We start from the raw sequence: 22,403 nt of genomic DNA on the forward strand, positions 1-22,403 counted from the left end.
CCCTATGATCCCAGGCGAGGTCGGCGAAATGAGTTCCAGTGTGTACTGATAGAGGGGCACTGCATCAGCGACACAGTTGTGCTTCCAAGAAATTATAGCTATCCCGGCAGCTAAGCCGCCATATGCAAGAAGAAGAAGAAGGATCCCAAGCCGCCACCCTAACCACGAAGCCAACACCAGGCTCCCCTAATGCTTCAAACACATGATATACAGCACTGTATTTGTTGTTCTTCATTGTACTTTATAGTTGGTGTAACTTTTGCTTTTCAAATCCCGAAAGGAACTGTGTTTTTTTTTATGAGAGTTTTTTGTTTTTTTTCATAGTGCTTTAATAACCGAGAGCAGAAATGATATTCCACAACAAGGATGTTTCCCTTCCACTACTAAGGTGGGAATGCAAAAATCTTGAGTGGATGACATGAAATTTCGTGTGGGCTACTTGCAAGTGTTTCGCTTTAATTGTCAAAATACTCACCGGTTATAATGTTGACACCAAAAGCATTTTATGAGCTATGTCTGGAAGTGCCAATGTGTGTGCCGAGAGAGAGACAGACAGACAGACAGACAGACAGACAGACAGACAGACAGACAGACAGACAGACAGACAGAGACATTCCAAAGAGCACTCAACTTAATAAAGTGTAGGACGTGTTCTCCTTGGCAATACCATAGAGCAACTGTATTTCATTATTGTCAGCCTACTGGACATTCCAAAGTTGTTTTATTCAATTTATTTGCTCCCTACACTTTGACTTATTGACACTTCTTGTTGCCATCTTATTCTAAGGAAGCGTAACTACTGTTTTGCTTCTTTGAGGTGGAATGAACATGCTTGTGACTGAAGTTAAGGAAATTGAATGTATATTTTTTAATGGACTCTTCCTTCTCCACCTCTTTGGCTTCAGTGATGAAATTGAAATTTGCTCGTTACTCAAATAGCTAGTCATGCACTCTCAATGTATTGTTTCTGCAAAATGCAACGGATTGTTTACTGGTATGTACATGCTGTATATGAAGGAGGAAGAGGTGGCGGGGGTTTAATGGTACCATATGTATCTATCACCATGATTATGGCTTCCCTCCTGCAGATAAGGGAGATGTATTGTTGTTTCGAACAAATTACAATCACACACCTTTCCTTAATTTCTTTGACAACCTCTGAAAATTTGGTCCAATACATGCAGATCCCTTTTATTCTACTTAGGCCCATGTTCTGATTTTAAGCGGTCAGAGGTGAAACACTAATAATCACAAACTTCAACCCTTGATTTGAGTAGATGGAGATGAAAGTCGACACAAAGGTACTGTCCTTTCAAACAACCCCTTAAAAGGATGAAGAGGAAAATTTTCGATTTGAGTCAATTTTGGCACGATTCAGCGGGGAAAGGTCAAAACGGTTGGCAAAATTATCTCTGTATTTCAACCAGTACCGGGACAGACAATAATTCTCAATACAATACCATGACTCAGCCCCAACAGATTAATCAAATGATAGACCAAATACTGCTTTGGTGTCATCAGCAGTAACCTGAAAAAGCAAAAAGTACAGATGGAGTCATCGGGAGGAACCTGATTAGAATTTGTGTTCCGGTTGCTACTCCTCTACTGACAAACCCATCCAGGAAGAGCCAAGTGGGCCTTGTCGAATTGTTGTTTTTTTTTTTTCTCAGAATTCACATTTCCGAAGAAAGGTGGATAAATAAAAAGAGAAATTAAGAGTAAAAGAGGGATTAAACAGAATCCTTCCTCTCACAGGATATCCCTGACTCCTCACTTTCACCATATCACCCTGTTATTGTCTACTCCGGTTTGATCAACCTGAACCCCGTCCTGATGCTGGATTTGCACTGTACATCAATAATTCCATTTCTCACTTTGTGTACTGCTCTTACACCTCCCATACCCCAGGAGTACCTCGAGCTGTAACATACCCTCCACTCCCACCTCATGTCTGTGTGTTGCACCATCCTACCAACAGCGATGACTCCATCTACATCTCTCTCTCTCTCTCTCTCTCTCTCTCTCTCTCTCTCTCTCTCTCTCTCTCTCTCTCTCTCTCTCTCTCTCGCTCTCGCTCTCGCTCTCGCTCTCGCTCTCGCTCTCGCTCTCGCTCTCGCTCTCGCTCTCGCTCTATCTTAGATAACATGGATCAACTTTTAACCACTCTTCCCAACTCTCTCTTCCTCATATGTGATGATTTCAATTGTTATCACCATACAAATTGGCTTTGTGTTGGTACCTCTCTCACCAGCCATGGCACTTCAGCAAAGAGTTTCTGTGACTCCATGGGACTGATTCAATCTGTGAACTGCCTGACCCTGATTTCTCTAATGGGAAACCCTCCCTTCTGGATTTAGTGATTAACAACTTTCCCACCGATGTATCTTGCTCTACCTCCACCCCAATTGGTTAATCTGATCATGTGCTTGTGAAGGTCAACATCTCTCTCGCCATTCTCAGAGAACAGCCTCAGTGCTGGTGAGTCTGGCAGTTCAATCAGGCAAACCAGCTGGGACTGCAAGCAGCTATCACACTTCAGGACTGGTCTCCTATATTTACCACCCCTGACATGAACTCAGCCTGGGAATTCTTCCACAGAAACCTGCTCTCCTTTATACACAGATTAATCCCATCTCATCTTCAGTTATCTTACCCATCCTCACACCCATGGTGCACCTAAATCCTGTAGTGAGTCAGTTGCCATGAAACAATTTTCATTCTCCTCCTGGGAGGCAAATGCAACTGAAGGCAACCTCAGGTCATTCCACAAAGCCACAACAAGTGTGTGTCCACTCCAAGGTGAGTCAGAAAATATCTGTTCAACCTCAATATTGAACTTTCAAACTTGTCTCCCTACTCTACAACCTGGTGGTGGCTTGTGAAGTCTGTCACCATCTGGGCATCCTCCATCATGCAAAGTCCATCCTTGGCACACCTGAACTCCTACCCACCTATAAGGCCTTCATCCACAGCTTGATGGAATACTGTTCTTCCCTCTGGGCTGCCCCCCCCCCCGCCTCACACCATGCTCAGCTTGATGCCATGGAAACCAAGACCTCTAAGATTATTGGAATCTCCTGCGAAGAAGCTGAGCTTATGGGCCTATCACATTGCTATCGCTGACAGGTCGGTAGTTTCTATCTTCTACCACCTCCTTTCTGCTTTTGCACCCTCTGACCTCTCCATGCTTTGTTCCCCCAGGTATCTGCAGGGTGCATGTGGTCCACCAACAACCCCCTTCCGCTGAAAACTCCCAAAATCCAAAAGTACAGTGCCCTGCAAAAGTATTCACCCATCCAAAGTTTTCACATTTTGATGCCACCTGAGAAAAGGTCTTTGGTCTTCATATTTACCTTGTCGGTTGACCAAGTGAGATGCACCTTCAAACGTCATAGATAAGTGGGGGAGCTTAAAATTTTAAGTTAAACCACTGATTTCATACAGGTGAAACCTATTGGACTTATTTTGTAATCTATCCAGCAAATAATTTGCTCCTGAAGCGATTTAGAGTTAATTGGGTCAGGTCAGATATGGGAGCATGCGCCGGAGCAGCACATTGCTGCGTCCACTTTCCGCCGGTACTCCAGGGGCTTTTGTCTGGCCATCCCCCAGGCAGATAGATGTCTGGCCAATCCCCATTTCCTTCAGATGCTGATCAACCTGCTGCAACCACGAGGCACGGGGTCGGCCCATTGGTCTCCTTCACTCACGAGGCTCCTTTACTGAGAGAATCTGATGAGCAGGATCAGCATCAGGAAAATGAGCCACATGTCCAAACAGCCACAGCTGACACTCACGGACTATGCAGGTAACAAATCTCATTTGAGTCTCTCAGCAATCGCTCCTTGGACACAAAGTCCGACCAGCGATAGCCAAGGATTCTCTGAAGAGACCTGGTACCAAAGGAATTCAGTAAGATCCCTGGTCAGAGTACAAGTCTCACATTATTGAATTAGTGAAAGGGTTTGAATACTTATGCAATTGAGAGTCATCTGATTTTCTCTGTTAATCTCACTTTTTCACATTTCCTCTGCATTTTTTTACGCTTTATCACCTTTTAGTAGTTTGTGAAAACGAATATATTGTCGTGGTGGTTTCGTAAATTTCCCCGACCCAATTGTCGTGGACGGGCGGTTAACACCAAACCAGGTCGAATTGCCGAGCGGTTTTCCTAAGAGGTGAACACGTGATCCTCGGAGATTATAGCGTGTGCGGGATGGTTAATGGTTCGGACGTACCAGAGACGTTCACCCGGATGGTAGGAAAAGGTCACAGGGGGTAATCACATACTGGGACAAATTAGTCTTCGACCATATATAATTGAAGTAACACTTAAGCTTATAGTTTCCCTACTAAATTTACATCGAGATGTCTCCTACATGTCCATTGACCAAGCAACTCTATATAATCCTATCTTTCCCATGAAATTTCTCAATCTACCCCCATAACCGTAACAATATTATATATATATATATATATATATATATATATATATATATATATATATATATATATATATATGTGCAGTGTCTGTAATGTGTTGTCACTGTGTCACTGAACTACTCCCTCAAACTTTTGTGAAAGCGTACCAAACTTCCAGGCTACACCAACCTTTCCTAAGGCTATTTTTTTTCAAAATGTTTGAAAAAAAAACATTTTTTCAAACTTAAATCTTCAACTTCAATTGCTTATAAAATGTATTATCAGGATTATTGCAAATCAATTTTCAAAATGTTTCAATTCTGCTTGGTGTAAATCATGAGAACGCTTAACTCACGTACTTATCCTCAGTTAAAACAAGCCGGTCACTTGAGCGACGTGTGGTGGGGTGTTTTGAGTTGCACAGTGGCAGTTGTTTTGAATTATGTAGAGGTGAGGTGTTTTTATTAACGTGGTGGTTACGTGGTGGTGTGTTTTCAAATAATCTACGTATATAAAAACGAAAAGCACGGTGAGGATGTGAGGTGGTGAAGCTGTGAGTCAGTCCGGAAAGCTGTGAAGACTATATGCCTATTAATCACGTCATGTTTGAATGTTAATTCCCCAAGACCCAAAAGACCCCGAGGACTCAAAAGACCTCAAGGACTCAAAATACCCAAAGGACCCCAAGGACCCAGAAGTTCCCAACAACTCCAAAGATCCAAAATACCCTGAAGTCCCAAAAGTCATCAAAGACCTTGAAGACCCCGAAGACCCTTTAGACTCCTTACACCCTTTAGACCCCTTACACCCTTCAGACAGATTAGACAGCTAAGACCCTTGACCATTTAGACCACTTGGACCTTCTTGTATCACAAATAAATTTCAAACAAATATAATATCACCAATATTTCAAATAAATTTGTAGAAAATAAATGTTTGTATTTTAATTGGTGTAAATCATGTCAACACAGCAAATCTGCAACGTTAACCTCTGCAACGACATGTGGAGAGTCGAGCGCAGCAAGCCGAACCACGCTTGTGTGTGTATATATGTATATATATATATATATATATATATATATATATATATATATATATATATATATATATATATATATATATATATATATGTGTTTGATTTGAAAGCATCATGCTCTAAGCTCAGGTAGCATCAAAATGTGAAAACTTTGGAGGGGGCGAGGTGAATACTTTTGGAGAAGTCGGACAAAATGGTGGAGAAGCACCATTCAGGAGAGGGTTATAAGGAGATTTTAAAGTCACTCATTATCCCTTTGAGTACGGTGAAATCCATCATTAAGAAGTGAAGGACGTACCATATCACCCAGACTCGACCCAGATCAGGTCACCCATCCAAACTCAGCAGCCGGGCAAGCAGGAAACTGGTTCGGGATGTCACTGTAAATCCAACAATGGCTTTGAAAGGTCTGCGAAGCTCTATGTCCGAGATGGGGGTTGGTGTTCATCAATCAACAATATCTCTCTCGTTCCTTTCGCAAAGTTGGCCTCTCTGATCAGGTTGCAAGAAAGAAGCCATTACTGAAAAAGACGCATCTAAAATCTGATATGACGTTTGTGAAAAAGCATTTTAATGATTGTGTAGGCGTGTGGAGGAAAGTTATGTGGTCAGATGAGACAAAAAATGAACTTTTTGGTTTAAATTCAAATCGCTATTTCTGGCACAAACATAACACTGCCCATCACCCAGTCAACACCATCCCTGCTGTCAAGCATGGTGGTGGCAGCATCATGTCATGGGGCTCCTTTTCATAAACACTGGCAAGCTTGTTAGGACAAAAGGGACAATGGACAATGCAAAGTACAGGAGAATCCTTGATGAAAACCTGCTTGAGACAGCTATGAATCTGAAACTGGGTAGGAGATTCACATTTCAGCAGGATAATGATCTGAAGAACAAAGCTGAAGCCTCAATTTAGTGGTTGAATAAGAAGAAAATAAATGTTCTTGAGAGGCCAAGTGAAAGTCCTGACTTGAACCCAATTGAACATTTATGGTGAGACTTGAAGATTGCAGTCCATTGATGATCCCCTTCAAACTTGGCAGAACCAGAGCAATTTTCACATGAAGAATGGGCAAAGATTTCACCATCTCAATGTGTAAAGCTGATGGAGACCTCCCCATAATGACTCATAAGTCATTGCTGCTAAAGGTGCTTCCACCATGTACTGACTGAAGGGGCTGAATGCTTTTACAACCAGTGAATTTTGAATTGTACATGTTTTTTGTAGTTATTCCTGACATGTAACCTCCTTCAACTATAACAGTGTTTAGTTTAATCTCTTTTGTAATGAATAAAAAAGTTCATTTGGAAAAATAGTTTCTACTTTATTCGCCATTCATCTAAATGTGGCATCATTGGTAGGGGGTAATACTTTTGCAGGCCACTGTGTTTCTCACCTACATTCATTCCAGAATTACTGCTCATCCAGAAATACTGCTCACCTCCACTCATTAACTTCACCACCGAAGGTGAAGGAGGTTATGTTTTCACCCCTTCCTGTCTGTTTGTCTGTGTAGAGGATATCTCAAAATGTTTTAGACAGATCCGGATGAAATTTTGTGGAAAGGTTGGGTGTGTGACATGGACGAACTGATTTGATTTTGGTGAAGATCCGGATCCGGATCCGACTACGAGAATTTTTAAGTGAATCTTCACCATTGAGAGATCGGGCCATAAACGATATATAGCACGATATCTCAAAACGTTGAGAGCGGATTCGGATGAAACTTGGTGGACATGTTGGGTGTGTGGCAAGGAATAATTGATTCAATTTTGGTGAAGATCTGAATCCGGATCTGGAAACGAGAATTATGAAATTTTTAAGTGATTTTTCACCATTGAGAGATGTTGTTAAAACGATATAGTAATTACTTTCGAGCATGATATTTCAAAAATGTGTTGAGCCCAATATGTTCTCGTGGATCAGGCATTGCATGGTGGAGGTATGTGCTCTACCGAGTGCCCTTCTAGTTTGATCCTGTTTCTTGCCACCTATGCAATCAAATTCCACATTCTCTTCAATCATATTCTTCCCTCCAGGTCTTCAAGACAGCTGTTCACCCCCCCTCTCTCAGATCACCCCCCATCCAAAACTATGATATTTTCTTCACTCATAAACCACTCCCACAGCCCCCCAAATTTTGCTTCTGTATCCATCTTGCCCACCCATCATTGCCCACATCCTTTGTTTGTCTGTCTCCGCCTATTTTCGCCCTCGGCCCTGCTGTTGGCAATTTCCCCATTCTTTTCTGCTGTTCCTTTGTGTTGTGTCCTCATTCCTTCTGTGTTCTAGCTCTTCCATGAATCTTGACTCTGTATACAAAAAAAAGAAGAGCGGAACATGAACGAAAGCAGGTAAATAATGTTCTGGTGTCTTAACTTATTTATTTGGCAGTTTATGTGTTTACATGTCGGGGATGATGCACCTTGGGGTGTCATAGAAGCCTTTTGGAAAACTCGGTTACGCTGAACTTATTTTTGCTCATCAATATACCTTGATCACGTTTAAAACTTGGACATAAAACCCCACCTGTATTGTGTGGCTACCTATCTTGTACACTCAGCATTCATGCTTGCATGAAGCAACATCGTGTGATGTTCAATAATTTTTATTAAGTGGCCACTCAGCAATACTGTTTACATTGAACAACACTTTGCAATATTTGTTTCCATGTATTTTGGTTTTTTTTCATGCAAGGTTTTCAAGAAGATAATTTCGATTTTATATGGGTCAAAGGTGATAAGCTGTCACAACATGGGAATAAGAGTTTACTTGTCGAGTAGAAAGACCCGCACAATTGGGTTAAGCATAAAATGTGTACTAACAAGCTTTTGTGGCTGAAATGAATGCTTCACGATGTCCCCTTTCAAATTTTTAATGGTGCCCAGCTCGCAGGGTTGAGCATTTTTTTCTCTGTACAAAATATAATGTGTACTTTTTACATACCAAATTTGAGTCTGCAAAGCAGTGACCGTCTACTGTACAATTTATGAAATTACACCTGCAAAGACCATCTGTCGGCCGAATGACTTCAATATATTTGCTTTTAATTATATAAGCACTCCAACCTATTCCTTAAGTTACACCTTTGTTGCTTCAGCAAGTCTCATACAGTTTGTACCATGCTTCTGCAAATTTCCAATTCCCTGTGCCAACAACAGATGTAGCTGTGACACTGCTCGACTGTCCTGTACGTCATTCTGAAAATATGAAGGCAAAAATAATTGTCTCAAGAAGCAAACTGTCAGACCTCCCAGAGTACAAGATGATGAATATGAAGATTTGTATAAAGTGATATGGTCGAAGATTCTTCAGAGGAATTCATTGATCATTGTTCATAGTTATTTGTTCGTCATTGTTCATTCATTATTCAAGTTCACTGCACATGATTCTAAAGAGAATAGGGATGGAGATAGCAAAAACGTAAATGGCATCTTCTGTCAATGAGCTGACAAGCTGGGAGCAACAATTCACTTTTTTGCCACATCTGATGCAATTTAAACACTCTAATGGTGGAGGGGTGCTCCATTTGAAAATGTTCGATAGATGTAGGTTTTGGTGCCTCGGGTCCTTCATAAAAATTTGTATTGGTGTCAAAGCCAGCGACCAATTGCAAATTAATAGTAGGATTATTCATTGTAGGATTATTCATGTTTCTTTGATGCTATCTGTACAAACTTAAAAAAGATTTGTACAATCTACAACCGATGATTACAAAACACCTTTTCTTTATTTAAATAAGTAAAAAATACATAAAATGTCATAGCCCCTGTTGTTTTCAGAATATTTGCTCCATGAAGTTAAAGGACTAGCCCATATTGATGCACAACTAAAATGGCTGCCAGTCTACCAGTCAGCCATCTTTACTCAGATCGCAAAATAGAGTGAAGGGCACGTGTAAGCCATCATGTCCGGTGTTTGTGCCAAGTGTGAACAAAATTGGACCATGCGTGTCTGAGAAATGGTTGGAGACACATTTAAGTAACCAAATGGCCAACAGTTGGCCATCTTGGATCTGATATTGAAAAAAAAAAAATTTTGTATACCTTGTCGAGGCTCGTATGAGAGCTAACACACAACACACACCAAGGGGGGCATGAGACAAGAGGGGAGGGAGTGGGAAGGACAAAACAGTGGGGAACAGAAACATTAGATCTGTGGAAGGAAGAGGGATGGGACGGGGAAACATGAGGAACAGAAGATGGACATTACAGGGACTTTCAGGAAGGAAAGCAGGGAATTTGAAGAAGGTGGGCTTGGGTGGATTATCAGGGGTAGAAAAGAGTGAGGATTTGGATGGGGGATGATAAGAGGTGGTGGTGAACAGCTGTTTTGAAGGCCTGGAGGGAAGAATGGGAATGAATAGAGTGAGGGAGTTTATTCCAAAGGCGGGGAAAAAGAGGAATGAAAGAGTGAAGGTTAGCAGTGATTCGTGATTTCGGTAGTTTTACCAGAAGGGGGTTGTTGGCGGACCTTGAGCACCCTGCGGAAATGTGGTGGGGACAAATCGCAGATGACATAGGACATTGATGATATATGAGAGAGGGGTCATTTGATTCCCTTGTGAATGTCTTTGATTCTATTTTAAAACAGAATTTATTATCAGTATGAGTTCTCGTACAAGGAACTTCAATGCAGCAGACCATTAGTAGACCCAACAAAGCCTATGCTGTGATTGCCAACCCATGTGCTCTGTCCTTGTTAAATGCTGAGCATAAAAATAATTAAACTCAAAACTAGTCAGCATTTACTTAAGAAAGATCTTGTTTAACAAACTTATTGTAATTATATGAAGGAGTTTCTGATGGGTGGATGAGGGATGTGCAGTGGAAGTATGTATATACTGTATCCAGTTCTAAACTTCCAGGAAGCATTTGATAAAATTCCACATTGAAAGCTGTTGGCTAATGTAAGGGCTTACGGATTGGCTCGTAGGATATCCAACTGGATTGGAAATTGGCTTGGTGATAGGAAGCAAGGACTGGCTGTCAGTGGGAGGATGTATTTCTTGGAGGATATAAGCAGTCGGGTACCTCGGGCATCAGTACAAGAACCATTATCAGTCCCCACCCGGTTTCACCGTAGGAGACTACATAGTTTTCTATCCATCCGTCCAAACCATCTGCGGTTTTCCAGACTTTTTCCCCATACCCTTTGATATATTCAACTGAAACTTGGCACATTGCTTTATTATGATAAGTTACAGAATAAGTTCGAGAATCAGGGCATTTCGTCAATTTTTCACGGAGTTATGTCTTTGTTGGACTTAGAAAATATCACATCGGCAGGGAGACATGTATTATATTGCAAAGCAATTCTTGCTCTTGTTATCCATAATTTACATCAACGATTTGGATTGTGGTGTTAAGGGTTTGCTTTTGAAATTGACAGGTGACACAAAGCTTGTAATTAAGGTTGATAGTAAAGAAGGGGAGGGGTGGGAAGGTGATCAGATTTAGGAAAGTCGAGTTGCATTCACAGATTGTTCAAAAGATGGGCATATACAGTTTTTTGTTTGTTTGTTTTGTATGCATTGTCGATGCTTACATGGGAGTGAACACACAATGCACAACAAGGGGGACAGGAGACAAGAGGGGCAGGAGAGGGAAGGACAAAACAGTGGGGAACAGATACTTTAGGAGATCTGTGGAAGGGAGAGGGATGGGGGCAGGGAACACGGGGTAAGCAAGATGGACACCACAGGGATTTTCAGGACGTTACACGTTACAACTTTCAGGAAGGAAAGCAGCAAGTTTGAAGGAGGTGGGTTTTGGGTGGATTAACGGGGGTAGAAAAGATCGTGGTTTTGGATGGGGAAAGAGAAGAAGTGGTGGTGAACAGCTGTTTTGAAGACCTGGAGGGAAGAATGGGATTGAAGAGAGTGTGGGAGTTTATTCAAAAGGTGGGAAAACAGGAATGAAAGAGTGAAGGTGAGCAGTGATCCATTAATTTGCTAGTTTTACCAGAAGGGGGTTGCTGGTGGACTTTGAGCGCCCTGCGGAAATATGTGGGGGGGGGACATTTCGGAGATAAAGCGAGGAGGCGAGACTGGGGAGGAGACAGAAGAAGACAGAAAGATCACCGACCTGCCTGCAATGAGAGTGAGAAGCCCAAAGACTCAGCCTCACTGCGGGAGATACCAATGATCTTAAATTCCTTGGTTTCCACAGCGTGAAGCCGAGAAAGATGAGAGGTGGGAGCACCAGCCCTCCATCAGGCTGCAGATGAAAGCTTTGTACATGGTCAGGAGCTCAGGTGTGCCATGGAAGGACTTTGAACGACAGAGGATGCCCAGTTGGTGACTGGCTTTGGAGGCTAGTTTGGAAATGTGGCTTTCCCAGAAAGGAAAATGGCAGAGAGTGAGACCCAGAAACTTGAAAGAAAGGACTTCTTCAAGTGGATTGCTGAGAAAGTAGATGGAGGAGGGTTCCAGAAGGTCCTTTTGGATAAACATAGTAAGAGTGTGAGACTCGACAGTATTGAAAGACATGTTCCACGTGTTGGACCAGTTTGTGATTTTATCCAGATCTGCAGCGAGTGAAGAAGCTGCTGCTTGCTGGTCTGAGGGATGACATTTGGTACAGCAGAGGGTGGTGTCATCAGCAGAGATAAAGAGGATTTTCCAGCGAGTCGGAAAGATCATTGATGAAAACCAGAAAAATAACAGGGCCCAGAATGCTGCCTTAAGGAACTCCAGCCTGGACAGGAAGACGGGATGAGAGAACTCCATTTAGTTGGCCTTGGATACCATAGGAAGAGAGTTTAGTGAGCAGGGCAGGGTACCAGACCATATTGAAAGCACGCAAATATGTCGAGCGAGATGGCTCTGATTTCATGTCTGGCATTTAGGACCTCCATCCATTGTTGGGGAAGCAGAAGCAGCATATCTAGGGTAGAGTGACCTGTTCTGAAACCAAATTGATGATCGGAAATCAAGCCATTGGAGAAGAGGAAGGATTTAATGTCTGAAGCGATGATGGATTCCACAACCTTGCTGATTATTGGGAGAAGGCTGATTGGTCTGTTGTTGCAGGGATCTGTTTTTGCACCTTTTTATGCAGGGCAGTGATGTTTGCTGATTTCAAAGCAGATGGAGATGACCTTGCGCAAATGAGAGTGTGAATAGTACAGAGAGAGGGTGAGCAAGAGTAGAACAGCAGGTTTTGAGGAGATGTGGGATGATGCCATCTGGACCGGTTGCAGAATCTGAGTCGAGGTTTGACAGCAAGCTCTCCACCTTGTCAGGAGAAAAGAACTCAGAGTCCAGGAACAGCTGGGTGTGACTGGGTAAGCTGGGTGCAGAAAGCGATGAGTTTGGGACACAATATTTAGATGCAAAAATGCAGTTTAGGCATTCAGCCTTTGCACATGTGGTGTCAGCTCTGTGGCCATTTGAGGTAAGGGAAGGGATGGAGGTGCAACATACACCAGAAACAGATTTAACTAGACACCACCAGGATTTGGAGGAGGGAGAGAGATTTGAGTGTTCAGACTTGAGCTTATATAGATGTTGTTTTCTTTCTATCCTGAGGGTAGCCACACACTTGTTCCAAGCTTGATGGAAGGAACTGAGATTTCCCTCAGTTGGATTTGCCTTCTATGAGGCAAAGGCAAATTGTTTCATTGCAACTGCCTCGCCACAAATTTCAGTGTACCATGGGCAGGAGCAAGGGTAGGACAACTGAAGACGAGAGGGGATAAATCTGTGCATGAGAGAGAGAGAGCAAATTTCTTTGAAAGAATTCCCAGGACAAGTTGATGTTGGAGAAAGTAGCGATGCGAGATCAGGCTCGAAGTTTGATGGCTGCTTGAAGACCCTGCCAGTCTGCTTGAGTGAAATGCCAGACTCGACGGCGGTGAGGTGGTTCTCTAATAACAGCCAGAGAGATGTCCATTTTGACAAGGACGTGGTCAGAAGAACCGATTGGAGTTGAGGAAGAACAATAGATATTTTCAGGGAAATTGGTCAAAATCAGATCCAGAAGAGATGGAGTACCGTCGGTTGAGATATGGGTCGGGAAGTTGACCAATTGAGTCGCAGAAGTATTTTGCTGAAGAGCTATGGCAGGTGAGAGAGATACCCACACCCAACCAACTGGCATGATGGCAATTGAAGTCACCACATATAAGGAAGAGAGAATTGGGATGAGAGGATCGAAGTTGGTCCATGTTTTCTGATAGTGAGGTGTAAATGGAGTCATCACTGTTTGGTGGATGGTACAGTACACATGTAAACATGAGGTGGGAGTGCAGGGGAAGCCATAGCCAGAGGTATTCCTGGGTGTGTGGGGGCAGTGAGGGCAGTGCATGGAGAGTGAGGAAGAGAGTCTTTGATGAAGAGAGCAACAGTTCAACATAAAGAAATGTGAAGTTCTGGGGATATTTTAATAATAATGAAAATAGGGATTACATAATGCAAAGGGCAGTGTTGGAGTGTGTCACACAGGAAAAGGATCTCGGGGTGCGAATACATATGGGAGATAAACAGACAGCACAAAGCCAGACAGCTATAGATAAACAAACAGGGTTTTCCATAGTATTCATAGGGACATCAGAATAGTAATCCATAGTAATTACATATCAAAGGAGGGAGTGTTTACACTACAGAATAATTTAATGAGGCCCCATCGAGAACATTGTGTTCAATTTTGGTCACCACATCTGAGGAAGGACATCGTTTCCATGGAGAAGGTTCGCATGGAGCTGCTCGATTGATTCTGCGGCTAGCTCGTCTAAGCTCTCAGGAATGGCTGAAGGAGACAGGATTTATACTTTTGAAAGGAGGTGGTAACGAGGGGATTTGATTGAGAAGTTTAACATAATGAAGAGTATGTCTTAAAAAACACAAGCGCAGAAGTGTTTTTCATCAAAATAGACAATGAAAGGACCACGGACCACCAAAATAGATAGTGAAAGACCACAGCCTGAAAGTTAAGAATAAGGTAATTAGCACAGTAGCAAGGCAGGGGTCTTTTCGTGAAAAAAATAATTGATGCCTGGAATGGTCTCATTGAAATGTAGTGGCAACAGAAAGAGTACATGGGTTTGAATAGGAATGACATAGGTACTGAGAAGCATTGGGGATAGAGTGGTACAGGGTGTTGGCAGGACTTGAAGATAACAATTTTTTTTAAATATACATAGTCGAGGCTCATGGAAGAGCTAGAATTAGTACACTGAATGGATCAGGGCACAACAGGACAAAAGGAACAGTTGAGAGAAGTGGGAAACACCAACAGCAGTTGAAGGCAGATGATCGATACAGAACAAGATGGATACAGAAGGAAACTCTCAGGAAGGAAAACTGTATATTTGTAAGGGGGAGGGATTGGGATGGGGTTGAGAGGGTGTTAACCGTAAAAAAAAAATCATTGTTTAGGATTGGGAACGATCTGAGATCAGCTGTTTTGAAGATTTTGAATTGGGTGAACAGTGAATTGTAAAAACAAACAAAATATACCATTTTGTTTGTGTTATACGATTGCTGAAAACTTACTTTGTTATTTCAGTGGTGCAAGATTTTGAAGACCTGGAGCAAAGAATGAGATTGAAGAGAGTGTGTAAGTTGGTTCCACAGGCAGGAGAAAAGAGGAACAAATGAGTGGAGGTGAGCAGTGATCCTGAATTTAGGTAGTTTACCGAGAAGGGGGTTGATGGTGGACCATGTGTGCCCTGTAGAAACTTGGGAGGAACAGAACCAATTGAGGGCAGAGGGTGCAGACCCCAAAGGAGGCGTTAGAATACAGAAAGGCAACCAACCTGTCCGCAATGCGAGCGGAACAGGTCTAGACAGTCAACTTCGTCGTGGGGCATCCCAATGATTTTGAGGGCCTTGCTTTGCACGGCGTCAAGAAGGGCAAGGTTTGAAGCAGGGGTGCCAGCTCAAAGGGGGAGAGTAGTATTCCATCAAGCTGTGAATGAATGCCTTGCAGTACTCCATCAAGCTCTTCCTCGGTTCTAATCTCCTTTGCCACTGCACTTCGTTCTGATGTCCTCTCAATTGCCTCTGTCACCTCCGATCTCTCTGTAAGATGATACTGATCCATTCGTTGTTCTATATGGCAGCTTCTCTTTTATATTTTGCCAGCAGGGCAGAGTTTAGCTCCAACTACTTGTGTGATGTGCAACTTCATGCTTAAAGTCACAAAACTCCATCAAGGCAAGGCTAACAGCACAAGCTCATTGGCTTTTTCAATAAAACTTGGACACCCACTTCCCCATACCCCTCCACTCCATCCCATTGCCCACCCCTACGCTCTGTGCACATAATATTTAATTAATGTGTATTGTAATTAATGTCAAATATTAATAATTTTCACTATCGACAACAATGTTTGTTTGATGCAGCTTTTACAGTGATGTCACATGTCTGTAAGATATTCCAGGTGATGAGTGACATCAATTCAACCTTTGTAATCTTTTTAACACCTTTTGACTACCATGCAGTTTTAATTGACAAGTCTTTTGTAACTATCATTCTGCTTTGGAATGATTTTTTTGTTTAACTGTTGAGGATTGTTCAAGAATCGATTTTTTTTTTCAACTGAATATCTTGTTAATGTTTACCAAGTATTCTCTGAGAAGGTGTATTGGGGTTGCACAAGGAATTGGTATTCTCTGAGAAGGTAAGCTAATGTTAAAATTAGGTGCAAATTTCACATATTTTTCAGAATTGTTATAAACCCTTTTCCTACACAATTTCCATTGGATCCATTTCGATTCTTATCAAATCTGATCCCATCCCATGAGACATTCATCCGAGGAGTTTGTAAGTTTTTTTTATGTGGCTATCCTCTCGTGTATTGTATTTCATCGGCGTCCTTGAGGGTATATGTTTATATAGCGTTTAAATTTCTTCCGCAAACTATCAACAAATAAATTAGATGACAGTAAGTCCTGAGATTGCTTGATTCAAATGCTACGACATTTAAATTGACAACCCTGCTCGCATGGCTCACTGTCCACCGCTCACTGTCTCTGACTTTGAAGAGCCAGCAAGGAGAGTGAAAAATAGTTTGTGTGAAACAGAAGAAATGGAAATAGTTTGGCACAGCTATTATCTTTCCTGCCACTGAAACAACCTCGGCTGCCATTTAATTTGTTGGCTGGGTATTGTGTATGACCTTTGACAAGCTCGACCATGCCAAGTTTCCTGCTTGCAAAGCACTGCCATTTTGTGGGAGAAACACAAACTGCACCACAGATTGTTTTCCTTTATTAAACTCAGGCCACTAAGATAAATTGCCCAAAGTAAGTCTCTCATTACCCAAATTAATAGAGATGAATTGCCCAAATTAAGGAAAATGAAATATCACTGATTTGGAACACTTAATGAGCCTGAAGCAAAGGTCGCAGCCAACACACAGGTTAATTTTTCAGTTTGTGAAACTTGGGATAATTAATATTCAGGCAATTTTCTTGTGGCACTGTGGAATCAAAAACAGGAACACATGTAACATTTGTTGATGATGATAAACACGGCAACTAAGCTTGGGGGAAGTGCCGTCACTTCCCAGGATACTTTGGGGACCAGCGACGTCACAGCAATAGCATCACCTTTCTTCCCACGCTCAGTGTGGCATTTACTCAGGATAAATTTCCTCCTCCCCATGAATGCCAACCGATGGTGATTGTCCATGCTCTTATCCTTTTAAATGCAGAATGTCCAGCAAAGAAGCAGAATGTACCTTTTTTTTTGTTTTTTAAAGTCTTTGGTGTAACTCGGCCAGCGTTTTAACCACTGACCTGCCAGACTCGGAGAGGACGCTCCAAGCATTACTACACCGAGTCTTGTCACCTTCATGGGAAAAGCCAGAAGTGGAAGTGAGACTTAGCGTTGCTGAGGTGAAAAGTGAAAATCCAGAGGCAAATGCACAGTCTCGCAGTATTAAGGTGAAAGGTCAGCTCGCTTCCGTCACTGCCAGAAGATCTAAGGTGAAAGGTTATGGTGGTGCAAGTACACTGTTGGTAAGCATAACGTACTGAGCACTTGGGGATCTGTGAGAAAAGCACCTCGACTAGCTGCTGGAAAATAGGCCATTGGGAGTTAATATGCATGGGCAAGCTTGAGTGCAGTGCAAGTGCAGTGGGCACTAGTTAGTGTTAGTAAAAGCCATTGTGCAAGTACAGTGAGAGCAAGGGAACAGGAAGCAGAGAGTGTGTGCCAGGTGTGGGTCATGTAACACTTCAGTACAGAACTATGGGCCACTCCCAGCCCCATAAGTTTCTGTGCTAATGGTAGACTGCAAGTACAGCAGATTGTTTCTCCACCTGGTCTTCCCTCCTTTTCCCCAAATCTCGTGTTTTGTTGATTGAATTTGCAAAATATTTCCACTGCCCGAGCAGAGTGAGCAGTTCTACATTGCAATTTTAATTGACCTGATTTTTATTCCTCCTCTTTTTCCTTATTCTTGCTGCACACAGCCTTTGCCGTTGGTGAGTGATTACTCTCTACTAATGTATAATGTCACATTAATCGATGGTATAATTTACTTTCCTCGTACCTGCTTAATTCCAACAGTTTCCCACTAATGGGTGCTTTACTTATTTCGCATAAATCTTCATTTCAGGTGCAAAGCCTATTTTGATCCTTATTTTCAGCTGTCTTGTCATCCCCATAGTGTGATTCAATTTATTCACCTTTTAATGTTGATAAATAACACTTGGAACATGTCTTTCAATCCTGAGAAATCCCACAAATTGACAATCTCTCTTTCCAAAAGGACCATTCCACAAACCCTCCCATGTACTTTCTAAACAACCATCTCAAAAAGGTTTAGTCCCTCAAACTCTTGGGCCTCACTCTCAGCCATGATATCTCTTGGACAAGCCCCATTTTAAAGTTGGCCTCCAAAGCCAGATGCTGACTGGGCATCCTCCGTTGTGCAAAGTCCTTCCTTGGCACATCTGAGCTCCGATCCACCTACAAGGCTTTCATCTGCAGCTTGATGGAGAACTTCTCTCCCCTCTGGACTGACTCTCCTGTCTCACATCTTGCTCAGCTTGATGCCATTGAAACCGAGGCTTTCAAGATCATTGGAGTCTCTCACAATGAGGCTGAGTCTATGGGGCTATCACTTCACCATCACTGAGAGTTCGGTGGTTTCTCTGTCTTCTTCCATCTCATTTCTGCTCTTGCACCCTCTGTTCACTCCATGCACCCCCCCCTCCCAATTATCTGCAAGGATGCATGCGGTCCACCAGCAACCCCCTCCTTGTGAAACTGCCAAAATCTAGAACCACTGCTCACCTCCACTCATTTATTCCTCTTTTCCTACTTGTGGAACTGTTTTCCACGCTCTCTTTGATCTCATTCTTCCCTCCCAATCTTCAAAACAGCTGTTCACCGCCATCTCAGGTCCTTCCCCATCCAACACCATGATCGTTTCTAAATCCGTTAAACCACCCCCACCCTTCCCAAAATTTTGTTTATGTATCCATCTTGTACACCCCCTGCATTCTCCTATACCTCTCATCGTTACCTGCATCCCTTGTTTGTTTGTCTCCGTCTACCTTCTCCCTCCGCCTTGATACTGGCATTTCCCCTTTCTCCTGATGTTCCCTTTCGTTCATTGTGTCCTGGTCTATTATATGTCCGAGCTCTTCCATGAGTCAAGATCATGTCGAAATTTTTTTAAAAACAAACAAAATATACCATTTTGTTTGTGTTATACAATTGCTGAAAACTTACTTTGTTATTTCAGTTTTTTGTAATGGTCCGTTGACAGCACAAAATCTTTTTTATTATTACATGAAGTGCAAACCATCCATTCTATTTGTAAATATACGAAGTAAAAATCAAGTATAGTGCTTTTTATAAAACAGAAACTTCAACTGGTTTACATTTAAAATGCACAAAATTTTATGTTGTCCAATATAAATATAACAGGCTGGTTGGTGAGAAGTCTGACACCACTTAAGCTATTCTGATCCCTTCCACTTCATGTTACATTACCCGAAACCCCAATATGGATCAGCCAGCAAACATGTATCGTCATTTCAATATATTGTATCTGGCCCCTCATTGGAACCCATTGGAATTTAAACAAACGAGACAGCATCGAAACATATGCGATGAATAAGTCGTATAGTCACATTCGGGTGGAGCAATTCCTATACCAGAACAGCTTACACATCATCCAATATTTATCATACAATTTGTTTACCATGAACAGCTTTCTTAAGGACATCCCACAGGTGTTCAATCAGGGAAAGGTCCAATAACAAGGCAGGCCACAGCAGAGTGAAACTCTAAATGGACAAAAGAAAATCCCTCATTGTGATGGGTGCTGGAGGCATGTATTACCCTCTCAGTAAATAATTTGTAAAAAGCCATATAACATTGTGAAAAAGCCTCTGCACTCAGCTGGAGAGTGTTACTGTTTTAGAATACACTTGCTACACATCAGATCATGACTTGGTCAGTTAAGGCCTACTCCTTGATGCCTTCCTACACTATCACATTAATTTGGGCATGAATATGTTACCTTACTGTGGGTTATCATATCTGGAGGTGTTATTTTGCTACTGGTGAAGTGCCCCTCAGAGATCAGGACAAGAATTTAGAATCTGGCCAAGGTTGTTTCTGAAAGGTGCTGGAGGATCTTTAACATCCACCAATGAATGCTAGCAAATGGGACATTTGCTTAACATCATAGAGCATACTCAATTCAAGACAGCATTACAGGATCATCCCTGCAAATCACCCAAATGCCAGCTTGGAGTTTTCATTTAAACATGTTCAGGTGGGAGATTATTCAATTTCGCCAGACTCTGAGCAAAGTCCAATGGGCAGGAAGTTAATGTAAGAGTTATTTTTTGTGGAAGATTCTGGAAGACATTCTGCAGATCATTGATCATTTCATTGCCAACTCTGCAATTCACACGGGCTTATCATAAATCTGTGTTTGTGTTTTCATTGCCAATAATCCACTTGATTCAATCAATAAATTTTACCGTTTTAGCTGCCAACACCATTGAGGAGATGTCTAACCATGTTGAATCGACAATGAAGCCTTCGGTGTCCTCCAACATGGGGTCAAAAAAAGCAAGTTACAGAATTGTACCAAAGCTATCATGAAATGCAATGTTTCCTTTGCCTTCATATTTAAATAACTTATCTTTTCTAGAAAAAAAAGAGAATTTTTATACTCCACTAAACGGCGAAAAAAGAGCATCTCGCAAGAGTTCAACTTCTACTCTCAAGTCAACCCTTGGGAATAGCATGGAAAGGGCATGTGTGAAATGTGGAAGTGTTGTGGCATTCCAATATGCCAAGTATTGAATGTATCCTTGTCACTCAACTGCAATGGGCTGGTTGTGTTGTTTAAATGTATTAAGATAAATGATCAAAAGCAGGATTATTTTGGAGAGATATCTTTTGTGGAAGGTGTCATGTTGGTAGCCAGCAGTTGCGCTATAAAAACATATATTAAAACAACTCAAAGAAGCAAATATCCCCTTTGAAACTCGGGATAAATGATTTCTCACCTGATCATCAGTGATCCTTAACAAAAATAAGAAAATGCAGACATAATTGACAGAAAAATTGAAAATACATAGAACGCCTTACAACCATGCATTCTTGAGAAACAAGGACATGGATGGGATCTGCATGCACAAATTTGATTGGTGGTGATGACGTAAAATGCCATACTATTCTGTCCAAGTGCTGCTAAACGGAAGGGTTTTGAATGTGCCAAGAAGGTGATTTGTGTTCTACAGTATTCAAATATATAATTTGACTTAAATAAAATAAAGATTTTAAAGGTCGTAGAAAAAAAAATTTTTGGAAGTTTACCACCATATTGGCCTGTCATCCTTCTGAGGTCAGCAAAATGAGTGCCAGCTTGCTGGTATCCTGTGTCGGAGTGGCGACCCGTCCAGGATTGTGCCCAATGGCCAAGGAGACTGCTGAAGCAGCACCAACACTCTGCACAGAGTATGGTCCCAATCTCCTCTCCTTCTCCACCATATTGCTGCAGAATCTTTTACACCACCTTATTTAACATGTTACATTAGTTATTTGTGCCTATTGTTTGTGTCCTTTATGACATCCTTAAAGAACTGCAAGTTTCCTGTTTGGAATGATTTTCAATGTTGTTTCACCACCAGACAGGCAAACAGACTAAAAGTATTCTCTCACTCCTCTCTATGTATGCACATTCAGGACAAATTCAGAGCCAAAGTACTGTTGAACTGCAGGTTTGTTTTCTGACTCATGGTCCGATTAGTGTTTAAAACATAACATTCAAATGAAATTAAGTTGTTGCTTGATCATCAACTGGCATTTGTAGACAGGCAGACAGACAAAGTGAACCAAGTGCATAACCCTGCTTTTTGCTACGGGCATGCGACGTAATTATCTGTAATGTTGTAATGATGCTCAAAATTCACAATCCTCCATCATCTCTTGTCAACATTGCAACAGGGACTTCACCACTATGGTTGGGCTTGTTTCTCAATGCTGATCTGCACACCATGGCTCTGCTCTTCACTAGTTAACATTATTTCAAAAGACAGTCTAACATTCACACTGACCGTTGACAATGACAATCTCAACATCTTTCAGCAAAAAAAAAACAATGTCCTCATCCCACTTTAACAGTGGAATCGATCTGCTCTGCTATCAAGCAGGATGCAAAGGCTTTGTTTGACAAAAAGCAAAATTACATTTATGGGGGATTTGATATAAACCAGACATTTTGAAGATTCTGCAACTTAAGTAAAAGGACAAGAAACATGCAAATGCAGCAATTTTCTTGTGTAATGCACTAATGATAACAAATGCAAATATAAATGAATGAAAGAATGATGTCAAATCTTGTTTGTCAAATCAAAAAAGGATGTTTTTGCAGTTTGTAAGTGATATCTTTGATAAGTGCAAATTCAAGGTGAGTGCATAAGCAAATAATGTATTCCTTGATGGCTGGTGATTCATTT

General features: G+C 41.7%; 1 protein-coding gene across 1 annotated transcript in view; it reads left to right on the forward strand.

Annotated features, from left to right (window-relative positions):
- LOC147015503 (major intrinsically disordered Notch2-binding receptor 1-like) overlaps window positions 1-22,403 on the forward strand; it is a 71,868-nt gene that overhangs the window by 42,507 nt on the left and 6,958 nt on the right. The gene's annotated exons all lie outside the window — the stretch shown is intronic.

The sequence above is a fragment of the Eptatretus burgeri genome, chromosome 12, assembly GCF_056783735.1.
Source record: "Eptatretus burgeri isolate ZD-2024b chromosome 12, Ebu_testis_v1, whole genome shotgun sequence".
NCBI lineage: Eukaryota > Metazoa > Chordata > Myxini > Myxiniformes > Myxinidae > Eptatretus > Eptatretus burgeri.